This window comes from Scyliorhinus canicula, chromosome 11 (assembly GCF_902713615.1).
Source record: "Scyliorhinus canicula chromosome 11, sScyCan1.1, whole genome shotgun sequence".
Taxonomy (NCBI): domain Eukaryota; kingdom Metazoa; phylum Chordata; class Chondrichthyes; order Carcharhiniformes; family Scyliorhinidae; genus Scyliorhinus; species Scyliorhinus canicula.
In genome coordinates, this window is record NC_052156.1 from 47,954,370 (window position 1) to 47,978,986 (window position 24,617).

The 24,617-nt window shown below is 49.0% G+C and overlaps 1 protein-coding gene across 23 annotated transcripts in view; it reads right to left on the reverse strand.

The window, feature by feature from the left end:
• Nucleotides 1-24,617, reverse strand: part of cadpsa (Ca2+-dependent activator protein for secretion a) — a 736,161-nt gene that overhangs the window by 239,044 nt on the left and 472,500 nt on the right. The window lies entirely within an intron of this gene.

Here is a 24,617-nt window from a genome sequence, read left to right on the forward strand (position 1 = left end):
GGACTGAGAATACTTCATATATTCAATCCTTTGTTTTTGCTGAGTCAGTTTATCTCAGGGATGGTGGCAGTGAAGTCGTAGGGAGCATGAGAAGTCAACAATTTCATGAAAGTATTCATGGCCATCAAGGGCAAATAATCGTTTTTTTCCTGATCCAAGAAAAGTAACTTTCCAACCGCTGAATGTGAATTGGGGCCAAAGGAAGTCACCAGCATGACTAGCTACCTGTTGGACGGCATGGAGACCACGGCAAAGTCGTCCCCGCTTATGAATAACTTATTGCAAATTCTGCATGTGGCAAACTAACACCCTTCCACTTGGTTGTCAAACAACTTTTTCACATCAAGGAAAGATCTAAAATTATGCGATTGATATTCGAAATAGGACAGAGAATTCTTTGGCATCCATGTTCCCTCAGGTTTTTAAAAATTTATTTATGGCATTTGGCTGTCCATGACAATGGCAGAATTTATTGCCTTTTGCGAAACCGGCTTATTCAACTGCTGCAGTCTTTGTAAAGTAGGTATTCCCTCAGTGTTATTAGTCAGGGTGTTGTTCATAGCTGCACTAACAACCAATGTAAGGTAATTAATCACAATAGCAATGCGTCTCATTTACGCTTGCTAGAAGCGACATACATTCATACAAAGGGACACGTTCTCTGCAAACAAACGGAAAATGTTCAAGCCTTGGGCCTTTTTTCAATTACTCAGGAGCTTGGGGAGCGAATAATTCACCATTGCTACCTCCATGGCAATGACTAGGCCAATTAGAGCCAACTTGTCAACCAATCAGCACCCTTTTCTGCTGTGATCATTTGAAATTTGCATTTCACCTGATGAGCACGATATTTAAGTGCTATACCAACATGTGGCCGTTTCCACAACAGATTCCCTTCCTTAAAGACATAAATGAACCAGATGGCCTATTACAAAACTTCAGCAATTTAATAATGACCATTATTTCAACTAACTTTTGATTCCAGATTTATTTACTTGACTGAATTTTCTTTCCTTAACTGCACAATGGGATTTGAACTCATATCACTGAATTATTCATCCAAACCTCTGTTACTAATAAAGTAACAGGGTGGCATGGTGGCACAGTGGTTACCACTGCTGCCTCACAGCGCCAGGGACCCAGGTTCAATTCCAGCCTTGGATGACTGTTTGTGTGGAGTTTGCACTTTCTCCCCGTGACTGCATGGGTTTCCTCCGGGTGCTCTGGTTTCCTTCCACGGTCCAAAGATGTGCAGGTTAGGTGGACTGGCCATGCTAAATTGCCCCTTAGTGTCCAAAGATGTGCAGGTCAGGTGGGGTTACGGGGATAGGGTGAGGGAGTGGACCTAGGTATGGTGGTCTTTCAGAGGGTCGATGCAAACCCAATGGGCCGAATGGCCTCCTTCTGCACTGTTGGGATTGTCTGGAAATAACCAATATGCCACCGTATTTGCTGGGATTCTAAGCAACTAAACTCTGCTGAAATATGTGTGGACATGTATGTGTGTCGATGTTAGAAGATAAAATGATTTGTCTTTACTGTAAGATCATCCACAGTCATATCGTTTGGTGGTGCTCAGTGTCAGTGTTCCAGCCTGAAGAGCGGCGATTCAAGAATGGTACCAGAGAGCTGCAAGTACTTTTAGAACAACACTGTGGCATGAGCCTTCAAGAAAAGAGGGGAGTAACTTTGAAGGAATCTTAAGCCTGAAGGGCTAAATAAGTGTTTTGTAAGATAATTATGTTTTGGGACCGCCTCTTCAAATCAAAGTAAAATGGAGGAATGAAGCGAGTCATGTGATCTGCTGTGAATTCTGCCTGACAATGAGCTTGGGTTGCTTGTCACCATGGTGACAGGGGTGAGATTTACTGGGAGCAAGTTGTGAAATATTCTCACCAGAAATCAAAGCAAGAGCGACTGATCTGACAGTGGATAGGTTTTAGGCCCCTGAGCTTTTGGACAGAAAGAGAGGGGGAGAGAGAAAAAACTCACAGAGTCAAAAGACTACAGTTGGTGTGGCCAGCAGAGTGGAGAACTGTGGCCACCTGAGGAAGGAGCAGTGCTCCGAAAGCTCGTGTTTGAAACAAACCTGTTGGACTTTAACCTGGTGTTGTAAGACTTCTTACTGAGAAAAAACTATCACCAAGCTTGCCACGAGGTCCATAGAGATTTGAAGATTTTGCAGACTGCACAAATTAACTCCATGGAGCGGTTGAAGCCACCAATGAGACTCAGATTTCTTGGTAATGTGGACACCAACTGCCGTGTCTTTAAACAACAATTTAATCTGTTTCTCACTGCAGTAAATTTAGGAGATCAATCAGATTTGCGTGAGGTAGCGATGCTCCTAACAGTGGCAGGGCCCAAAGCAATCGCTGTGTTTAATATGTTTAAATTTGCAAACGATGAAGATAGTAAAAGTTTTAACAAAGTAACTTTAAGATTTGATGAACATTGCACTCCCAGAAAGAATGTAATTTAAGAATTCTATGTGTTTACATCATGTTTACAGAAGAACGAAGAATCCATAGATGATTTCATCACTGATTTAAAGTTAAACTCTAAAACCTGTAATTTTTCTGCGGTGGAATCTTCCATGATTCGGGACCAAATTGAAATGAAATGAAAATCTCTTATTGTCACGAGTAGGCTTCAACGAAGTTACAGTGAAAAGCCCCTAGTCGCCACATTCCGGCGCCTGTCCGGGGAGGCTGAGGGAACAGTTGCTGAGGGAATCGGAGCTGTCTTTGGAACAAGGAGTTAAGAGTTGTCAGGCTCACAAGCTAGCAGCATGGCATTCTAAAATGTTTCTCAATAATGGCGGCGTCTTCATGAAGGAAAACACTCCGGTTGCCGCCCGTTTTCCAAAACGGCAGGAAACTTTGGAAAAAGGGAGGGAAAGTTCTTGCAACTCTTCGCACACCAACAAACAGATTAAAAATAAGAATGAAGTATTTTGGTGTAAAATATGTGGTCAAAGGCACAAATTAAGGCAGTGTCCAGCATTTGGCTAATTTTGTTCCAGATGCAAAGGAAAAAAAATCACTTCACTCAGAATTGTTACTCTGAGCTCAACCCCAGATCAGTCAGCACAGTGGAAGACACATCATTGCTTGTTGGAGTAATAACAAAGAAGAATGATTTTTTGGAGACATCAAAAAATTCTCCAGCACTTAAAAAATTGCAAACTGATGCTCCATTTAAAATACATGCGGTGATGAGGAAAGGGATGTAGTGATAGCAGGTTGTGTTGTAATTCACCAACTGATCATCAGGAGCCTCATTAGTATATAAGTGAATGTTAGAGTAAGGTGACCTGAGACTGACGAGGGAGCTGGAGAGAGATTGGGATTGTGCATGTTCATCTGTTATTTCATCTGTTGTTTTGTATATATTTGACCCACAGTTAATGTTATATAATCGTTTATAGGTTAGCTACAAGTGTTCTTGTAATATAAATCAGGCCACCTGACTAGAACATTACAACACATATGTCGTAAGGTTAGCAGTCCATTAAAGCATTAATAAGGGTTAATTTTTCTGTAGTTTGGAGTATTAGGTTTTACATTAACATCTTAAAACTTCAAATCTTATCATTAAATGTCTTTAAGCGGTGGAGGGGAATTAAAACATTTTTGAAAAGTTATCAGTCTCTACGTGGATTGTAACAAAGGATATGGAACCAATGGTTGATAAAACTGCTTGTTAGAAACAGAACAATCAGTTTTTACAACCAGTAGTCTAAGAATCAGAAATGGTCACATATGATGGAAGCTTCAGCTCATCTCAGGGGGCAAATGGTAATGAAAGCAGCCGATTGAGAGTGAAAGAAATAAACAACCCTAGTAGTAAGAATTCAAAGAGAGTGGTTGGGGCTGGGTAAGGATGGGAGGAGGAAAATCAAAGGACAAACACAGCAAAAAATAACTGCAGAATCGATACTCGTTAAGAAATCATCATACATCCACAAGCTTCCTGTAAATACACACCAGTTACATAGAATCCCTATCATATCACAGAATTCCTACAGTACAGAAGGAGGCCATTCGGCCCATCCAGTCTGCACCAACCCTCTGAAAAAGCACCCTAACTTGGCCCAAGCCCCCACCCTATTCTCGTAACCCAGTATCCCCACCTAACCTTTTGGACACTAAGGGGCAATTTATCATGGCCAATCTACCTAACCTGCACATCTTTGGACTGTGGGAGGAAACTGGAGAACCCGGAGAGGGAAACTCACGCAGACACGGGGAGAACGTACAAGCGCCATACAATCAGTCACCCAAGGCTGGAATTGAACCCGGGTCCCTGGCACCATGAGGCAGCAGTGCTAACCACTGTGTCACCGTTGTCACATTCAGTCATCTAAGCTGTATGTAAGTACAGGTTGAGTCCCCTTTATTCGCAATTCTCGAGGCCAAGAGTGTCTTGGATTCTGGAATTTTTCGAATTTTGGAATACCAAGCTGCAAAAACCCTCGGACACAGCTCGGAGTTACTGGTTGGTGCTGTGTCTGACGGAGGGTACGTAGTTTCCCTCCTGACAGGGAATCAGGTCCCGGCTTCAATTCTTTTGGTGCAATTAACTTGTGCCGTCAATCTGCATGGGTGTTCGGCCAAAAGAACAGGACACAATGCTAGGGATAACCAACAATGAGCAGATTTCAGAGTTTTTCAGATTTTGGAATTTCGAATAACGGATACTCAACCTGCAATATATTTCAACAAGTAAGACATCATAACACATTTTACTGAAAAACAATTGGTGCTGAGGCCAGGATTTCCACATTTATTGGCGATTCAGGTGGGAAAAATGGCGTGGAAGCTGCCAGCGCCAACAACAGCTTTCCCCCTGTACAGTTCGGCTGGTAGCTAAAGAAATGTGAAGGAACGGGTCCCACATCCAGGAAAGACGTTCCTGATAGCGTTGGAGTCTAGAACCAGGGCTCACAGTCTAAGGATACGGGGTAAACCATTTACAACTGAGATGAGAAGGAATTTCTTCACCCAGAGAGTGGCCAGACTGTGGAATTCTCCACCACAGAAAGCATTTGAGACCAAAACATTGTATTTTTCAGGAATGAGTTAGATATGGCACTTGGGGTGAAAGGGATAAAAGAATTTTGGGGAAAGTGGGAGCAGACTACTGAGTCAGGTGATCAGCCATGGCCATAATAAATGGTGGAGCAGGTCGGAAGGGCTGAATGGCCTCTTCCTGCTTGTATTTTCTAAGTTTCTATATAAAGCTGGTGGGACAGGCTGATTGAACCCGCCCGCCAGCGGGTTCAAAAGATCGGGGATTTTCAGCACCTCCTGCTGCCTGTTTTGCCTTTGGCTGGCAGCGTGATCTCCTGGTCCCACCGCGGCGAGAAAACCTGCGGCGGGGGTTCACCGTCTGTTAGACTGGAAAAGCCCACAGGTGGGAACGGCTATAAAATCCCCCTTACTCAGGCCACCCGATACAAAAAACTAAAAATAGAACCCCCCCCCCAAAACAACATCACCCCAAGTAACATTCCCCCCAATAATGGAACACCCCCCCCAAACAACATCCCCCCCACCCCCAAGTAACACCTCCCCCCCTCCTCAATGGAACACCACCCCATGCAACATCCCCCCATCACGCCCATCCCATGGAACATCACCCCACACAACACCCCCATCGGCACTGCCCCAGGGCAGTTCCCTGTGCAGTGCAACGGGGCAATGCCAAGGGCAGTAGCCAAGCAGTGACGGGGGCATGATTTTCTCCCCACTGAGAAATGCACTCACTTGATCTCCTCACCATATGCACATGTACGCCGTGGGAGACCTGTCTTAATTCATGTTGTGTGTTCTCACGCCATTGGCGGGATTCTCATTGCATTGGGGGGGGGGGGGAGAGAGGTGATGACAATGGCATTAATTGCATTTTGGGCCTCCTCTTGGCTCCCGTCGCCATTCACGCACGCTGTGAACTGGAGCGCAAATTCACAGGCAGAGTGACTAAGTTTGAGAAAAGTAATAAAAGCACTACTACCCAAAAATGGTCTTTACATTGTGGGGCATGTAAAGAAAATGATAAAAATCTGAAATGGAAGTCCTCCGCAAGGGCATCAAAAACCTTTTCCTGCTGTCTCCCATTGAAGATAATAGTGCAAGGTAAAATGCTGCAACTACTACTGAAGTGGGCTAATAGCATCCTTAGAATGTGCAATGTACTTGACATAAATAGGTTACATGATACAGTTAAATCAGTACATCAACAAAATGTTTCACCAAGGGTGCCCTGTTATGGAGGATAGGTTTTTCCCAATGGAACTGGAAGTGCATTATTTGGCATAGTTTCTTGACAGTAAGAAATTCATTAACCATGACATTTCAGCTAAAGCTAACCATGTTTTGATGACACACACTGAATCTGCACACTTATATTGTGGAGTACCATTAACTCCATAAGGTAAGACAGTGGAAATATAGATCCAGTATAAAAGAATCTGAACAAATAACTAGCATGTTTGTATCTTAGTGAAGGGATACAAGACGTTTAATTGTTGCTGTTTTTGTTTAGAAGATTGCTGATGAAAAAAACACCTTAATATTAGCATCTTATATGGTAACGCAAAGTACTAGAGATCTGTGCACATGGGAAAGCAAGGTTGCCAGTATATTTTGACCATATTAATTCAGTGCTACCACCTGCTGTTCTTATGCACTGTTACAAAAATAGCTTACTCAATGGCTGCTTTCTTTGCTTTCAGCGTCCTGACTTTTGCACAATAAACCATTTGTTGAAACCCGGAAGGTTTACTGCGGTTGTACTGGGATGGCGGGAAGGGAGGAAAAGGAACCTGTGGCTTGCCTGCTTTGTTACATTGTGAATGTCAATTGGCAATGGAACAATCAGAGTCAGTAGGAATAATAACAACAAATAGTATTTATATTGCAGCTCTGACAGAGAAAATCGCTCCAGGGTGCTTCGCGGAGACGTAAGGAAGATGGACACCGAACTAAAGATGGAGCAATTCTGTGGAGTGACCAAAAGACTGATTAAAGAGATGGGGCGGGATTCACCGGCCCCCCACCGGGTGGGAAATCGCCGGGGGTTGGCATGAATACCACCCTCGCTGTCCTCCCAATTCTCCCGCCCCTACAAAACCGGCGTGGCGTGACTCGCGCCGCTCGCCTCGGAGAATGGCGGGGTCCAGTGCGACTCAATGGGCGCCGGGGCCGCCCGAAATCTCCAGCCCACGATAGGCCCAAATCCTGCCCGCCTGTAGCCGGTCCCCCGGCGTAAATCAGAGTAGGTTCCTTACCGGCAGACCTGGCGGCGCGGGCGGGCTCCGGGGTTCCTGGGGGTCGCGGGGGGATCTTGCCCCGAGAAGTGCCCCCACGGTGGCCTGGCCCGCGGTCGGGGCCCTGTGCCGTGGGGGCACTCTATTCCTTCCCCATCGACCGTTGTGGTCCTCCGTGATGGCCGATGCGGAAGTGAATCCCTGTGCGCATGCGCGGGGACGATGCCAGCATGCGCTGGCACTCCCGCGCATGCGGCGACTCACGTTGGTCGCCGGAGGCCCTTTGGCGCCAGTTGGCGTGGCGCCAGGCCCCATCCCGCCGGTGCACCAACCACTCCGGGGCGGTCCTAGCCCCTGAAGGTTCACACCACTCCGTCCCGCCGGGATCCCCTGCCCCATCGGGTACGGGAGAATTTATAAGTTCTTATAAATGGATAGGAAAGCAGTGAGATAGAGGAGATTAGAGAGTCACGTCCCTGGCAGGCTAAAGGGACATGTGTCAGTGGTGAAGCAGAAAGCAGCTGGATAAAGAGGAGGCCTAAATTTAAATAATGAAGAGTCATTGGGATGGGGTGGGAAGGGGAGAAGGGTTGAGTAAAGGCTACTAGAGAGAGGGGGACATAGCTGTGGGGGGATTTAAACAGAGTGTTAAGAATTTTGCCTTGTAGGGGAATTAATATAGGTCAGCAAGGATGAACCTGATGGGTTAAAGGGATTTAGGAGTAGGATATCGACAAGAGTGCTTTGGATGAGTTTAAATTTTCAGGGGATGGAAACTGGGAGACTACCCAGAAAACATTCTCGTGATCAAGTCTGGAGATGATGAAGTCACAAAGAAGAGTTTTGGAAGCAAGTGGGCTGAGTGCTGCTGCATGGAAGTAACTTGGCATTATCACTTGCTATTTACCCACTTGAAGACTTTAGAGGTCATCTCTTCCTCTCTTCCATTTGTTCTTCCCAAGCAATGTATCTGGATCCCCAGCAAAAAATCTCAACCTTACTGTATGAGGGTAATGAGGGTAAACTTTTAAATTCTCCTCAGTCAATGTTCTCATATGCTTGCCAAATTAGATTCCCAGTTTCATTTTAACTTATGCCAAATTATGGGTAGTTTGTTGCAGTCGGCTCATACCCACTCGGAACAGAGTTCTCTGCCCACACACATTTCAGTTTGGGTCCTGACAGCAGGCAGAGAGATGAATCTGTCAGTCTAAGCTATACTCAATCCAGAGATGTCCAGTGCAGTATCCCCTTTGCAAACAATATCGTCATCATCCATTTTAGTTGGCTTCATCTCCTTGACCATCATCCCTTCACAATATGAGATATTTGGGGATTTAATGTCAGCATTATAAATAAACATAAACTGTCTCTCTTTTGCATACAAGCCAAAATATAATGCAAATGACAAATTATTCTTTTGAGATATTACAAGTTTGTGATTGAAACGGAACTTGAATTAAATAAATTCATCGTTAAATTTGGTAACTATTTTTAAAATGAATATTAGTTGTTTTTAGCAATGCCATGAAATGAATTCCATGCCTTCACCTCTTCATCATTTATCTAACCTCTTGCAGTCAGTGTATGATCTGTTTTCTACTGGTTTCTCTTGTGCTTTTCCTGAACGGAATTACATAAAATCTACAACACAGAAATTGGCCATTCCATCTAACCCATCTATGCTTGTGTTTATAGTCCTCACAAGCATTTCTCACTCTAAGGACACGCTTCAACCAAATGGGAACAATGTCCTATAGCTCACAGTGTAGAGAAACACAACGCTATCTAACGTGACTTGGGTTAGATATGGGGATTCAGCGAGGAACATGTGGCTGAGGCCACACTTAGTCCCGTTTCCTGCACTAAGGAGCCCGATTCGCCGAAGCTCCTCAGTGCAGGGAGAGATTGGGATACCCGATCTCTTGAGCCCCCGACGCAACACCCCCCCAAGCTAAAACTCACTGTAAGGGGGTCCCCAGAGCCCCGTCAACATCTCTGGCGATCACCATTGTGCAAAAAATGCCAGCTCGGCACCTTGGCAGTGCCAGCCTGGCACCATGGCAGTCGCCTGCCAGCTGACAGTGTCACTGAGGCATCTTGGCAGTGCAGGCTTGGCACCCAGGTGGCCCTGGCAGGGTGTTAGGCTGGCAGTACCAGGGTGGTGCCAGGGCACCATCCTGCCCAGAGCGCATGCACCTGGGGCTTCCAATCCCCTGGGATACCCCCACAAATGCTGTTCCATCTAGTTCCTGTTTGTGGAAACCAGGACTCAACGGTGCTCGCCCGAGATCTCTAAGGTGAAGGGGATAGATCCTAATGCCTTGGTTAGTTCATGGAACTGGATAGTAAAATGAGACGAGCTGTCTCACTCTAATATGCAGATTTGCCAAAATGTGATCCCGCCCACAATAATAGTAATCTTTACTGTCACAAGTAGGCTTACATTAACACTGCAATGAAGAAGATACTGCGAAAAGCCCCTAGTCGCGGGGGCAGAAAATTCACTTTTATGCCGCAATCAGGCCCAGTGCCGGTCCGGCGATTCTGCGGGCCCCGAAAATCGGCGTGACCGGAGAGTTCAGCGTGCGGCCGGAGGGCCATTACCAGAGGCCAGCCCAGCAATCCTCCACTCCTGACAGGCCGAGTTCCCGATGGTGTGGAACTAGCCACCTATTGCCGGTGGGGATTCTCAGTCCACAGCCGCCCTGGTCAGGGGTGAGGGGATCGGAGGCCAGGAGGGGGCCTTATAGGCGGCCGGGGATTAGATCTGCGCAGTATCAGGCTCGTGCGCGTGGACGATCGTTGGGGGGGGGGGGGGTCGGGTCTCCTTTCCCTGTGTCGCTCTATAGTCCGAGTTCGCCATGGAGCTCGGCATGGCCGCTGGAGGCCACCGCCGTGCGCATGCACGGACTCCAAACCGGAAGTGCGGGGCCCATATCCGCAGATATAGTTGTGAGATTTACTCCGGGTCCCTGCTGGCCCCCTGCAGGACATTGAATTCGTTCTACATTCTATAGGAATTTTGGGAGTAAAACTTCACCATTTTTACGCTGGTGTTGGACATAGTCTCATTTTGGGACTTGTGGGAGGTGTGGCCATCTAAAATGGCCGCCCGCAAAGGATAAAGGGAATTGTGGTCCAGTCGGGACACAGACAGTACACAACCTCTGTGTATTGTGCAAAGGAAAACCAGACTTAACTGAAACTTGCACCTGTTAAAGGTCAATCACCAAGTTCCCCAGGAAAATAGACGCAAATTAAGGGATAAGCAACAGTAGCAGACCCCCCAGGCGACACCGCCCCTTATTTGGAAAGGCCTACGCACTTGGAACAATAATGCTAGGACCCGCCCAGCCATCAAGGTACCCAGCCCTAATTGGCCAGTATCGATTAGAGTGATTGAGACCCTATCGATCCATTGGATCCTGAGTTAACCCCGCCCAAAAGGGCACGAAAGAGAAGAAGGATAAGAAGCCCTGCACACTCGGGATCGATCTCTTTTGGGACCAACCTGTGCCCACACCAATCGCAGCATACCAACCAGCCAAGTTCAAGACCCGCGATCGTAACCTGAGAGAGACGAGCCGGAGCCGAGACGAACCTGACGATGCAGACATGCACATAATGAGATACAGACAGGCAGCTAATGAACACCGAGAACAGGACATAACCAATCAGCAGGCAGAATACTTGGGGGTGGTTTCATACTATAAAAGGGACAAGGCACTCACACTCCGACTCTTTCACTGGGGACATCTACAGAGTGCATCCGGTGTATATATCACGTAACGCATATAGCACGTGGCTAAGAGCTAGTCTGGTTCAGTCAGACAGAGAGATCACACTTAGGTTAGCAGAGAGTCGAACTCACAGAGAACTGAGCTAACTGTGTGACAGGTTCAATAAATCAAATTGAACTAACTGCAAGGTCTGGAGTCTATTTCAGTCACAGCTGCATCAGTTGCAGCCCCGTGTTATCTCAGTGTGCTTACACGGACAATTTCCAGCCGACACACGTGGGGGACTCAGATAAAGGCCTTATCTTCCTGCAGAGAGTTGGGTTATCCAGAAGTTAAGTAAAGGTCATCTTAGTTGATAGATGTAGTTTAATGCGTATCGTTGCACAGGGAGATAAGTCTTGTGTTTAATAATGAACTGTCTTCTTTGAACTAACATCCTGGTTGTGGTGGTCCATTTTGGTCAATACAAGAAACATACTCGCTGCTATGGTTTGTAAATAAGGATAGCAACAGAGGACACCGGAGCACCCGGAGGAAACCCACGCAGATACGGGGAGAACGTACAGACTTCGCATAGACAGTGATCCAAGCCAGGAATCGACCTGGGACCCTGGTGCTGTGAAGCCATAGTGCTACCCACCATGCTATGGGGCGTCACATTGTAATATCCCCCGTGATCATGTTAGATCTTGCAAGGTGTTGCGAGCCGAGTAGAACCCGGGAACAGGGTCTCCCGTCATTTACACTGCGTCGTAGTGCGCTGCTTTACGGGTGCAGCGTAGCTGGTAGATTGCGCTCTAATTACCTGTTCAGGCTCTGTCCATGAATTCCTCAATTCCTTTCACTCTCACTCCTCTTAAATATTTTGATGGGCTGAGCTTCAACCAGTCCATGTGGCAGCAAGTTCCAGGGTACCACCCCTTCCTTTTTAAAGAAATTGCTTCCAAATGTTTTTGACCTGTTCATGGCTGTGTTATATTCATGTCTCTTTCTTCTTGACTCACTCAATTAGTTGGAACATTTTCTTTATACCCACCTGCTAGAATCTGTTCATAGTTTTAAATGTCTTCTGGTAGGTCTAATCATAGCTTTTCCTTCTCCGAGAAAAGAATGAAATGAAATGAAATTAAATGAAAACTGCTTATTGTCACAAGTAGGCTTCAAATGAAGTTACTGTGAAAAGCCCCTAGTCACCACATTCCGGCGCCTGTTCGGGAGGCTGGTACGGGAATTGAACCGTGCTGCTGGCCTGCCTCGGTCTGCTTTAAAAGCCAGCTCTTTAGCCCTGTGCTAAACCAGAGATGGGTCTTATTCATATGTCTTGATATTTACAGTCCCGTCATTTCTGGGAACCACCTCATCAATTTTGTCTGCTGTTTTTCCAGTGCTTAAACATCATTTTGTAGAAAGGAGTCTAGAGCAACAAACAGTAGGCAAGTATGATCTAACTAGAGTTCCATACAAAGTTAACATTACGGTTATGTATCTAAGTAACACCCATTGGCTGGTGAAATGCCACATGTTACACAATGACATCTTCGGCGCATTTCATCGGCTTTTGTGGAGTTCACCATTGTACCCTGTTTCAGCAGCAACTTGTAGACAAACTCCTTATACCATGATATACGAACTCAACCTGTGCTACCTCTGATTCTCTCTCTTTGCGGCTACAACAAATAATATAACAAAAGAGAAACTGGTTACAAGGTCTGGCCATGAAAAGAGAATGAAGCTCTCAGCATTATTTCTGGCATTTGAAGGTTCCCCCATTATTTATTTATTTGACTGTCAATATACTTTATTGATCAACCATCGTCCCTTAACAAAACTATTTGGGCTACATAAGAGGATCCCTTCGCTCACTGCTAGTCAATTACAACATTGAGCATTAATCTTGTTGGCACGTGATTATGTCACCAAATATAATGGGCGCGATTCTCCGCAAATCCAGTGTGCCGTGAGGGCTGGCGTGAAACTGGCCGTGTTTCACGCCAGCCTCGGAGCTCCGTCCCGGGGCCCGATTCTCCCCTCCCAGTATCGGGGCCGGGGAAATCACGGCGACGCGGAGTTAGCGAACCCCACTAACTCCGCCCGCCAAGAGTCACGTGGCTGACGCGCACGATGACGTCAGCCGCGCATGCGCGGGTTGGACGGCTCCAACCTGCGCATGCGCGGATGACGTCATCACGCAGACGCGTCAAACGCGCGCATGCCGCGGCCGTCATGCCCCTCAGCCGCCCCGCGGACTGATCCTGCGGGGCGGCGGAAGAACAAGTAGTGCGCGGGCATCGGACCCGCTGCCCGTGATTGGTGCTCACCGATCGCATGCCCATGCCACCTTTGGCACGGCCGTGGTGCGGCCGTGCCAATCGGTGCCATGGTTGTCCGGGACGGGCACTTTGCGGCCGTTTTCACGAACGCTGAAAGCAGGTGTGATCGCGGCCTTGAAAACGGCCGTAAACTCCGCGGTATTCGGCCCATCGGCCTGCGGAGAATCGCTGTTCGCCGTAAAAAAACGGCGAGCAGCGATTCGTGTGCGGGGGCGGCCGGAGGGGGCGGCCGGAGGGGGCGAGAATAACGGGAGGCCGTGAAAATTGTCGGGAAGGCCCTCCCGCTATTCTCTGACCCGTCGGGGGCAGCGGAGAATCGCGGCCAAAGGTCTGAACAGCACCCGAATGCGGACACTTGGCGCCATCTCGCACCCTGCGGCCGACTTTTGCGACGCCCGAACATGGCCCCGTTCCCGACGTATTCACATCCGGGAAATGGGCTAGGAACGCTTGGCCGCGTAAATCACGTGCGCGATGACGCCGGAACGCGACGACGACACGAACACGCCCACGTGAGGCCCCCGACGCCGTGAAAAGGCGCGGGCGAGCACAGAAACTGGTAGGCCAGGATGTCGGAGCAAAGGAGAGAAGCCCCGCGATTCTTGGAGGCTGACGTCGAGACGCTGCTGGATTCAATCGAGCAGAGGAGGGCATCATCTGCCCGCGTAGAGGGCATCACCAACCCTGCCAGCGCGGTGCGCAGCAGGGCCCTGGCGTGACGTGGCTGCTGCTGTCAGTGCTTGTGGGGCAGACCCTCTCTCTCCAGAGCAATGTAGGAAGAAGATGCACGACCTCACCAGGGCTGCCAGGGTAAGTGCCAAGAGGGTGCCCCCGGGTAACAACCATCCCTCCCCCATTAACTTAATCACCCCCCCCCCCCCCCCCCCCCCCCCCCCGGGCATGGGGGGTGGAGGGGGATTGGTACAGAGTGAGTTGAGGGTGGTTCACAAAGTAGTCACAGACCCAGCGCTCTGGCCCCCGTGGAGAGATGCAATGGTCTTATTACAACTTGACCCCCAAACCGTGCCAGCATCTGAACGGCCTGCTGATACCTGCCGTATTGTAATGATCGTACCTATGCCCCCTCCCCTAACAGGACAAGACCGCTCACAACACTCATGAGCGGAACAAGACTGGAGGGGGTTCACCCATCCTGCACCCCCTCACCACATTTGAGCAGAGGGCACTGGACCTTGTTGGGGGATCTGCCACCCGGGAGATCGCGCAATGCGAGGTTGGCGGAGTTGCAACAAGTGAGACAACCCTGCATGACAAACACCCCCCCTCCCCCATCCTCTGTCCCTTCACACTCTGCCCATTGGAACACCTCCCCCATCCTCTGTCCCTTCACATCCTGCCCACTTGGGCACCTCCCTCATCCTCTGTCCCTTCACACCCTGCCCACTTGGACACTTCCCCATCCTCTGTCCCTTCACACTCTGCCCACTTGGACACCTCCCCCATCCTCTGTCCCTTCACACTCTGCCCACTGGAACACCTCCCCCATCCTCTGTCCCTTCACACTCTGCCCATTGGAACACCTCCCCCATCCTCTGTCCCTTCACACCCTGCCCACTTGGACACCTCCCCCATCCTCTGTCCCTTCACACCCTGCCCACTTGGACACCTCCCCCATCCTCTGTACCTTCACACTCTGCCCACTTGGACACCTCCCCCATCCTCTGTCCCTTCACACTCTGCCCACTTGGACACCTCCCCCATCATCTGTCCCTTCACACTCTGCCCATTGGAACACCTCCCCCATCCTCTGTCCCTTCACACTCTGCCCACTTGGACACCTCCCCCATCCTCTGTCCCATCACACACCCTGCCCACTTGGACACCTCCCCCATCATCTGTCCCATCACACACCCTGCCCACTGGAACACCTCTCCCCATCCTCTGTCCCTTCACACTCTGCCCATTAGAACACCTCCCCATCCTCTGTCCCTTCACACTCTGCCCATTGGAACACCTCCCCCATCCTCTGTCCCTTCACACTCTGCCCATTGGAACACCTCCCCCATCCTCTGTCCCTTCACACACCTGCCCACTTGGACACCTCCCCCATCCTCTGTCCCTTCACACACCCTGCCCACTTGGACACCTCCTCCATCCTCTGTCCCTTCACACCCTGCCCACTTGGACACCTCCCCCATCCTCTGTCCCTTCACACCTTGCCCACTTAGACACCTCCCCCATCCTCTGTCCCTTCACACCCTGCCCACTTAGACACCTCCCCCATCCTCTGTCCCTTCACACACCCTGCCCACTGGGACCGTCCAGCGCCCGGCCGGAGTAAAGAGGGAGGGGTGTTATGTAGCAGAGTAACACCTTTGGCCGGTGTAATGTCATATGATACACAAATACCTCCTCGGACCTTTTTGTGGGCTTTTGTGGAGTTCATCATCGTACCTTGTTTGAACAGCATCTTGTAAATAAACCCCTTGCACTATTTATTCAAACTCAACATGAGTCACTCTGATTCTTTCTCTTTGCGGCTACAACAAAGAACCTAACAATTACATTCAGCCTTTGAATATTATACCACTTTGTTGCAACCCTGAAAGTCCTAACAACTTTATGTTGCTACTTTTAACAATTCTCAGAGTTCCTCAGCGTCGGATTGAGGGGCATGGGATGTGTACGCCAAAGACGCGTGAGGAATTCCTCTCGGAACTTCACAGGTTATCATTTGTAAGCAATTGCCCGTACTGTGAATAATCTGAAAATGTGCTTCAAATTGGCTAACTTCAGATGGTTCCGACAAAGTTGCACCGATAATTACTCAGAAATATAAATATTAAAACCTCTCCTAGGTTGTGGGTAACTGTTGCAAGATCCAGACTGGCCGTCCTCACGGGGCTCCTTCGACACCCATGAACCCTGAGCGAACTCCCCTCCATCCTAAACCCCAGAGGACAACCCCACCCCCAACTAACCCCTCCTCCCCACACTATGCCCCAATCACGGGATTTCCCCCCCACCTACACAATACTGCAACGCCACCCCCCGGCACCCAAGGGTCCGACTCCCAAACCCCGATGCAATCAGACAACAACAACCAGGCTCGACCCCGATCCCCCTCCCACCCCCAAGGTCCAAACCAAAGCCCACCCACTCCTAACCTAACCAAATCCTTCCCCAACCCGACCGTCCCCCCCCCGCCCAACTCAAACTGACAAACCGCCCGGCTTCAACCCCCTACACCTCCGAACACCTCCTCTCCAGGTCTCAACCTCCTTGAGGTCTGCACACAGCCCATACCCCAAACAAGGTCCGGCCCCACCATCCACGATATCTGACCCCCCCCCCCACTCCTTATGCCCAATCCCCTCCACCCTCCAAATCCTATCCACTTACCTTGGGCACTTACCTTCTCCTTGGTCCGCTAATTTCAATGGGATTTTAAACTTACTTGATTCCCAGCAGCTGGTGCTGTAAAGAACGGGCCGAATGCTCCTTCAATTTGCCTGTCCTGCATTTAGGTGTTGGAGACAGTAGAACTGCCTAGATCGCACCCAGCCTGAGTCGGAAGGTAAGGCAAGATAGGCACGGGAGAAACCAGGCATAGGGAAGTGGGTACCGAGTGGCAATTTGACGCTGATTGCCACTCAGAGGAAGTTTCCCGTCCCATGATCTGAATTCACAGATTTCGGGCAGAATTCCACCAAAAAATGACGCAGTGGAGCCGGGGAAAAAAACTGCTGTTCAGGCGCGATTCCCATCGCAATCCACCCATACTTAGTCATTTTTTTGGAGACTTTGGAGATTCCCACCAAGACAGGACCTTTGGAGATTGGGGCAACATTTAAAAAATGTTTTTATTGAAGTATTTACATTTTATAGACTGTACATACATGCGTTGGTTACAATATACAAGTTATACAAGTCATTTCCCTCTGTGTCGATCCAGCCGTCCCCCCCAACCCTCCAATCCCTCCCATCATCCCCCCCCCCCCCCCCCCCCCCCCACCCCTCGTTTTGTTGCTTCAGGGTCCTTTCCTGGGTCGCCTATTGTACAGTGGGCAGTTATTAACACTGTGTTCAGTGTTATTCCCTACCCTTCCCCCCACTTTTGGCAATTGGCTTCGAAAAGGTCCTGGAACAAGTTGGTGAATAGCATCCATGCTTTGTGGAAGCCATCCTCCGACCCTCAGACAGTGTATTTGATTTTCTCCAGGTGGAGAAATTCCAGGTCAGCCAGCCAGTCTGCAAATGTGGGTGGTGCTGCTGACGCCAGCCGAGCAGGATTATCCGGCGGGCAATTAGAGAAACAAAGGCAAGGGCATGGCCATGTTCCCCATGAATAGTTCTGACTGGTCCGATACCCAGAAGACTGTCACCCTTGGGAACGGTTCCACCCTCACCCCCACAACCTTGGACGTTGCCTCGAAGGAGGCTGTCCAGAACCCGAGAAGTCTGGGGCAGGCTCAGAGCATTTGGGCGTGGTTGGCCGGGCCTCCCTGGCATCGTTCACAATTGTCCTCCACCTCCGGGAAGAATCTGCTCATTTGGGTTCTTGTCAGGTGTGCTCTGTGCACCACTTTCAGCTGCATGAGGCTTAGCCTTGCGCAGGAGGTGGTGGAGTTGACCCTGCTCAGTGCTTTGCTCCAGAGTCCCCACCCTATTTTCGTCCCTAGCTCTTCCTCCCATTTTTCCTGTTTTTCGTCTAGTGGGGAGCGTACCCTTTCCAACAGTCGTCTGTCCAAGTCCCCGCAGTTTCCCCTCCTCAGACTGTTCGTGTACAGTAATTCCTCAAGCATCGTGTTTCTCAGGCTACATAGATAAGCTGTTGTCTCCTTGCGGAGAAAGTTCTTGCTCTGTAGATGTCGGAGTTTGTTTCCGTTAGGTAACTCCAGGCTCTCAGTCAGTACCTTTAACGTCGCTAGTCTGTCCTCAGTGTCGAAGTCTCTAACCATCAGTGTCCCCCCCGTCCTGTTTCCACCTCTTAAAGGTGGCGTCAAGCAAGGCTGGTGCGAACCTATGGTTGCCGCAGATGAGAGCCATGGTGGACATTTCAGTCAAACCAAAATGCTGCCTCAATGAGTTATTTCCACTCGACTCTTTCAAAGGCCTTCCCTGCGTCCAGGGAGACAATCATCTGAGGTGTTCTCGCCCCGGATGGGGTCAATATCACTTTCAGCAGTTGTCTGATGTTCGCAGTTAGCTATCTACCCATATCAAAGCCAATCTGATCTTATGCGTCCACCTCTGATATGCACATCTCCAGCCGCTTAGCCAGGATTTTTGCAAGTATTTTTGTGTCTACATTGAGCAGCAAAATGGGTCTGTATGATCTGCATTCCGTTGGGTCTTTGTCCTTCTTGGGTATCAGCGATATGGTGGCCTGTGTTAGTGTGGAGGCAGGGTGCCCCCGCCAGTAAGCCCATGAACATCTCCTGCAGGTGTGGGGCCAGTACCATCACTAATGTTTTGTAGCAGTCCGTTGGGAACCCGTAAGGTCCTGGCATCTTCCCTGCCTGCATGGATTTGAAATGAAATGAAATGAAAATCGCTTATTGTCACAAGTAGGCTTCAAATGAATTTACTGTGAAAAGCCCCTAGTCGCCAAATTCCGGCGCCTGTTCGGGGAGGCTGGTACGGGAACTGAACCGTGCTGCTGGCCTGCCTTGGTCTACTTTCACAGCCAGCGATTTAGCCCTGTGATAAACCAGTGCTCTCCATGATTTTTCGCAGTCCTACTGGTACTTCCAGCCCCCTCCGTCTATTGTCCCCCACGACTGGCATGTCCAATCCATCGAGGAACTGTTTAATTCCCGAGTCCCAGTTGGGGGCGTGGCGATGTACTATCCCCAGTAGAAGGCCTTGAACGCTTCGTTGACCTTTTTTGGTTTGGCTACCAGTTCACCTATGCTATCCTTCGCCCGTGCTATTTCCCTCGTGGCTCCCTGCTTTCTCAGCTGGTGAGCCAGCAGGTGGCCAGCCTTGTCTCCATGTTCGTAGAAGGTCCCCCATGACTGGTGGAGTTGGTGCACTGCTTTCCGAGTGGATAGCAGGTTAAAGATCATTGGTACCTTTTTCCTCTCGACCAGTAGCACTACTGTTCTGTCCTTGGTGTATCTCCCGCCGGTCTCCAGAATGGAGTTGATCAGTTGCTCCCTAACCGCCCTCTCTTCCTTGTCTCTGTGTGCCTTATTTCTCCTATAATCACAGCCTTCAGTGCCTCCCAGAATGTGGAAGATGAGACTTACCGGTTGTTAGTCATGTACTCGCCTATGGCCTGTGATGTTTTCTGGCAGAAGACCTTGTCGGCCAAGAGGGCCATGTCCAAACTCCATGTGGGGCGTTGGGCATGGCTTGTCTCCAACCTCACATCCATGTAACGTGGAGCGTGGTCAGAGATTACAATCGTGGACTATTCTGCTCTGATTATCTCTGGAAACACCAAACTCATTACAAAGTCGTTGATGCGTGTGGAGACCCGTGTACTGGCGAGAAAGAAAGGAATTCCTTCTCAGCTGGGCGCAGGAACTACTTTGGTCCACTGCCCCCATCTGCTCCATAAATCCTAACAGATGCCAGAATGTGGCGACTAGGGGTTTTTCACAGTAACTTCATACTTGTGACAATGAAAGGTTATTATTATTATAAACGTTCCCAGTTCTCTAGCCGTGTTTGCCGTTTTCCCCATTCTGGGGTTCGACCTGTCCATCAGTGGGTCCTATACAAAGTTTCCCCCCATGATCAGTCGGTGTGTATCTATGTCAGGGATTTCGCCATGGTGTTCTTTACAAATTCCATCTTGTCCCAGTTGGGCACGTAGACATTTACCAGGACCACTGGTGACCTGCCCAAGGCACCGCTGGCCATGGCATATTGCCCCCTTGTTCCGTTAACGTCCTCATCGCAGTAAACATTGTCCTCTTACTTATCGGTATGGCTACCCCCCAGGCTCTTGTCCTGTAGCAGGAATGGTATGTCTGCCCACCCAGCCCTTCCTTACCCGCAGTTGGTCCTTCTCCCTCAGATTTTGGGCAGCATGGCAGCATAGTGGTTCGCACAATTGCTTCACAGCTCCAGGGTCTGAGGTTCGATTCCCGGCTTGGGTCACTGTCTGTGCGGAGTCTGCACGTTCTCCCCGTGTGTGCATGGGTTTCCTCCAGGTAGTCCGGTTTCCTCCCACAGTCCAAAGATGTTCAGGTTAGGTGGATCGGCCATGCTAAATTACCCTTAAGTGTCCAAAATTGCCATTAGTGTTGGGTAGGGTAGCTGGGTTGTGGGTAAAGGGTGGAGGTGTGGACTTGGGTAGGGTGCTCTTTCCAAGTGCCGGTGCAGACTCAATGGGCCGAATGGCCTCCTTCTGCACTGTAAATCCTATGCATCTCTTGGAGGAAGACCATGCCGGCTTTCATACTTTTTAGGTGGGCGAAGACTCTAGATCTTTTCACTGGGCTGTTATGTCTCCTGACGTTCTAGGTGACTATTCTGATGGGGGATTTCTGTCCCCTCCCCCACAACTCCTGCGGAATCAACCATACTCACCTTGAGGATGGGCCCTGTACTCCGGGGTTTCCCTTTGTTCAGGGACCCTCCAAAGCGGCTGCTTGCGGTGCCATCTTGTTCCACATTTCGGAGAAGCCAATCTAGAACCCTTCCCCTCTTGTTGTTTTGTTATGTTATGGGCCAGGGTTTAGAGAACCCCAAAGTGTATCATGGAGTTCACCTGACACACAACTTTTAATAGATTGTGGTATGGGGAGCACATGGCCCACTCTATAGTGTGGTACAGCAGAAATGGAAAAGTGTTTTTTAAAGCAAAACAATGTTCATTCTAAGAACTCAAGTTAACCTTTTTAAAACATACAGTGAACATCTTAGCAAACATCACTTCAAATACAACCACCAAAGAATACAACACTAAGTAATCCTTAATAACTTCCCAAACAACATCCAGAAGACAAAAGAAACACCTTTTAACAGAAGCACATTAGGTTTACATTCACTACGGAGAACATTTATAATTCTGAATTCACCAAATGATCAAGCGATAGTCTTTTCATGGCAGAGAACACAGCAGTATACCTGCATTGTCTGGCTTCAGCTCCAACACTGAAAACGAAACTAAAACACACCCTGCAGCAAACAGCCTAAAATGAAAGTAAAAAGCTGACAAACAGCGCAGCTCCACACACTCTCTGACATCACTGCAATAGTAAATACCTATTTCTTAAAGGTACTCTCACTACAGATATTTATATACACACCCATTTATAAACACTCATTTCTTAAAGGTACTCTCACATGACAGTTACCCCTGCAGTTTTCTTTCCCCCATCCCTCTCGCTGCTCCACACTACCGCCCCCCCCCCCCCGTGTCCCCCGCTTCTGTGTACCCCTCTGCCTTACCCCCCCAATGGTGTGTAGCCCCCCTCCCCCCGGCAGATGCTGTCTCCCCGTTGGGAAATGCACCGCAGCACCCTCTCCTTCATACCTCCTGACACTAGCTTTCCCGCTAGTATGGTGACCCTCCCCCCAGGGTCGATCGGACTCTCTCCTATGTCTGCTGGTGACCCTACTTTCACTTCCTCACCATCTCCTGCACACACCCCCTCCTTCCTATGAGCTGGTTCCCCTGTTCAAAGTGAGGCGATGCAGTCCCACGCAAAATTGTCTGTTGATTTGCTCCGTCTCCTCTGTACCTTCCTCACCGCTGCCTCTCCTGCTGTCTGACCAAACCGTTCTTACAGATGAATTCGTATGCCTCTGCGGTGGCAATAAAGTAGTGTGCCTTGCCCTGATGTGTTACTGAGACTCTAGCTGGGATAGCATCCCAAATCTGAGTTTGTTTTTATATAGAGCTGACTTTACCTGGTTAAAATCCGCCCTGCGTTTTGTTAGGTTCGCTCCAATGTCGTGGTAGACTCTGATTTTATGTCCCTCCCAGTTGCATGCCTTCGTCTGAATGGCGCAGCGCAGGATCTTTTCCTGGTCCTGGTACTTGTATCGCTTGACTAATACCACTTTCTCCTGCTTCCCCGCTTTGGGCTTTGATCGGAGTGACCTGAACCCTGTCGATCTCCGGTGGCTTGGGGAAGCTGTCCCTCCCCACTAGGTGACCCAGCATTTGGGCCACGTAGTTGATCGGGCCCGTGTCCTCGATTCCCTCTGGCAGGCCCACTATTCAGATGTTCTGCCGCTTTGGCCGATTTTCTTGGTCCTCTTATCTTCCTTTCCGGCTCCCCTGGGCCGCCACCAACCTCTTGATTTCGGCCTCCAGAGCGACAATCAGCCGATACCTTTTCCAGCTCCTTTATAGTGCTCCCCTGGGCTTCCAGTCTCCTTCCCATGCCATCGAGGGCCATCTGCATGGCGGCCAGCGCCTCTGCCACCTTGACAGCCACCTTAATCTCGGCCTTGATGTCTACAGCTTCCTGGTGAGGAATGCCTTCCATCCATCGCCTGACAACAGGGGTATGTGAGGGGCTCACACTGCCCTGCCCATAGCGACCTGGGCATTTCAATGGCCTCTGAGCCCCCCAGCATTGTCATCACAGCTGGTGATGGAGACCTATAGTGCTTCCCGCTGGCCTCACGTTGCACCAAAGGGGCGGTGAATCCTGGAGCTGGGGACTCCGGCTAAAATCTGGAAACGCATATTTAAATGAGTTTGAACCCCTAGCAGCAACTCATTCAAATGAGATTGAACACTCATTTAAATACATGAGTCTAGTTCACACCAGTGAGGCCGTGAAACAAATAGCATCTGGTGCCGTGGACCAGGAGCATTGCGCTCCGTTCAGTGCCTGACGCAAACTTTGTTCAGGGCCTCCCCCGCTATTCTCCAGGAAGTTGGAGGTGCTCTGGGCGCATCACGGGGGGGGGGGGGATCGTGCCCCTCATTTGTCTTCTATCCCATTTAGTTTCTTACCTTCCAAACCTGGACTCTTCCTACCAAAATGAGGCACTTCACAATTTATTATACTGAATTGAATTTGCTACTTATCCACCCACTCTGCAAACCTGTTCATGTCTTCCTACATTTCGGTGCAATCCCTCAGATTAGCTATGAATAGTTTATGTGGTGAAAAACAGCGATCACAGCATGGATCCCAGCAGGACAGCACTTCTCACTTTCTACCTGTCAGAGAAACCTACCTTAACTCCCACCTTCTGTTCGTAACTATCTTTCAACCCAACCTGTTATTTGACCCCTAGCACCAAACACCCTAACAATGCCTCTTACCTACTACCACGTAGAACATTTTTTGAAAGCTCATGCACACTGCACCAAGTAACCTTGTCTATTCTTTTTGTTAGTTTTTCAAAGACTTCAGTATGATTGACTACATTAAGTTAGCTTCCATCAATCCATTACTTTGGATTTTGGACGATCTGTATCTCGACCAATAATTATCTTAAACCTTATTACACATCTCTGTTGCTGCACTGGCCTGCTCTGGTTCATTTCTCACTATTAGATCTAGCATTGCTTCCATTCTTGTTGAGCTTCTTACATATTGGAACAGAAAGGGGTGTTTCTGCAGCCTGTAAAAAGCTCCATCTCCTTCACACCTTTCACCTACTTTATATGGGCGTCGTTGAAATTACCACATAATCATGATTGTGTTTTTTCAAAAACTTGATCATATATTTACCTTCATATTTCTCCTTCCACAAGATTTTCTTTTAAAAATGTTTTTTTTCCCAATTAAGAGGCAATTCAGTATGGCCAAACCACCTACCCTGCACATCTTTGGGTTGTGGGAGTGAGACCCACACGGACAGTGACCCGGGGCCGGGATCGAACCCGGGTCCTCGGTGCCGTGAGGCAGCTGTACTGACCACTGGGCCACCGTGCCGCTCCCTTGCACTAGATTTGCAATATTTGGTGGTATGTAGCACACCCATAATAATGAGACCATTTATAGCTCTGTTAGTTATATCCTTTCTTGTTGCAATGATGGTATTGTTTGTGATTAACACAGCTACCAACCACTCCCTTCATTTTTCTCCATCATTGTTAAATACATTATAGCCGGCAGTATTTAATTGCTAACCTTGTCCTGTCTGCAACCACGTATTTCTTGTCTTTATTAGATCCATTTCCTCACTTTCCTCTCTTCGCAACAGAAAGACACTGCCAAGCACTCACACTGTTTCTGGCAGCCCACCTTGTGGACAATTCTTGAATTTTAGTCAAACACAGCTGAGTTCCTATATACTTGCTACAAACTATTATAGCTGACAGTCAGCTGGCACTTTTAACACCAGCAGATGAAGGAAAATACTTCAAATGAAATTGCACAT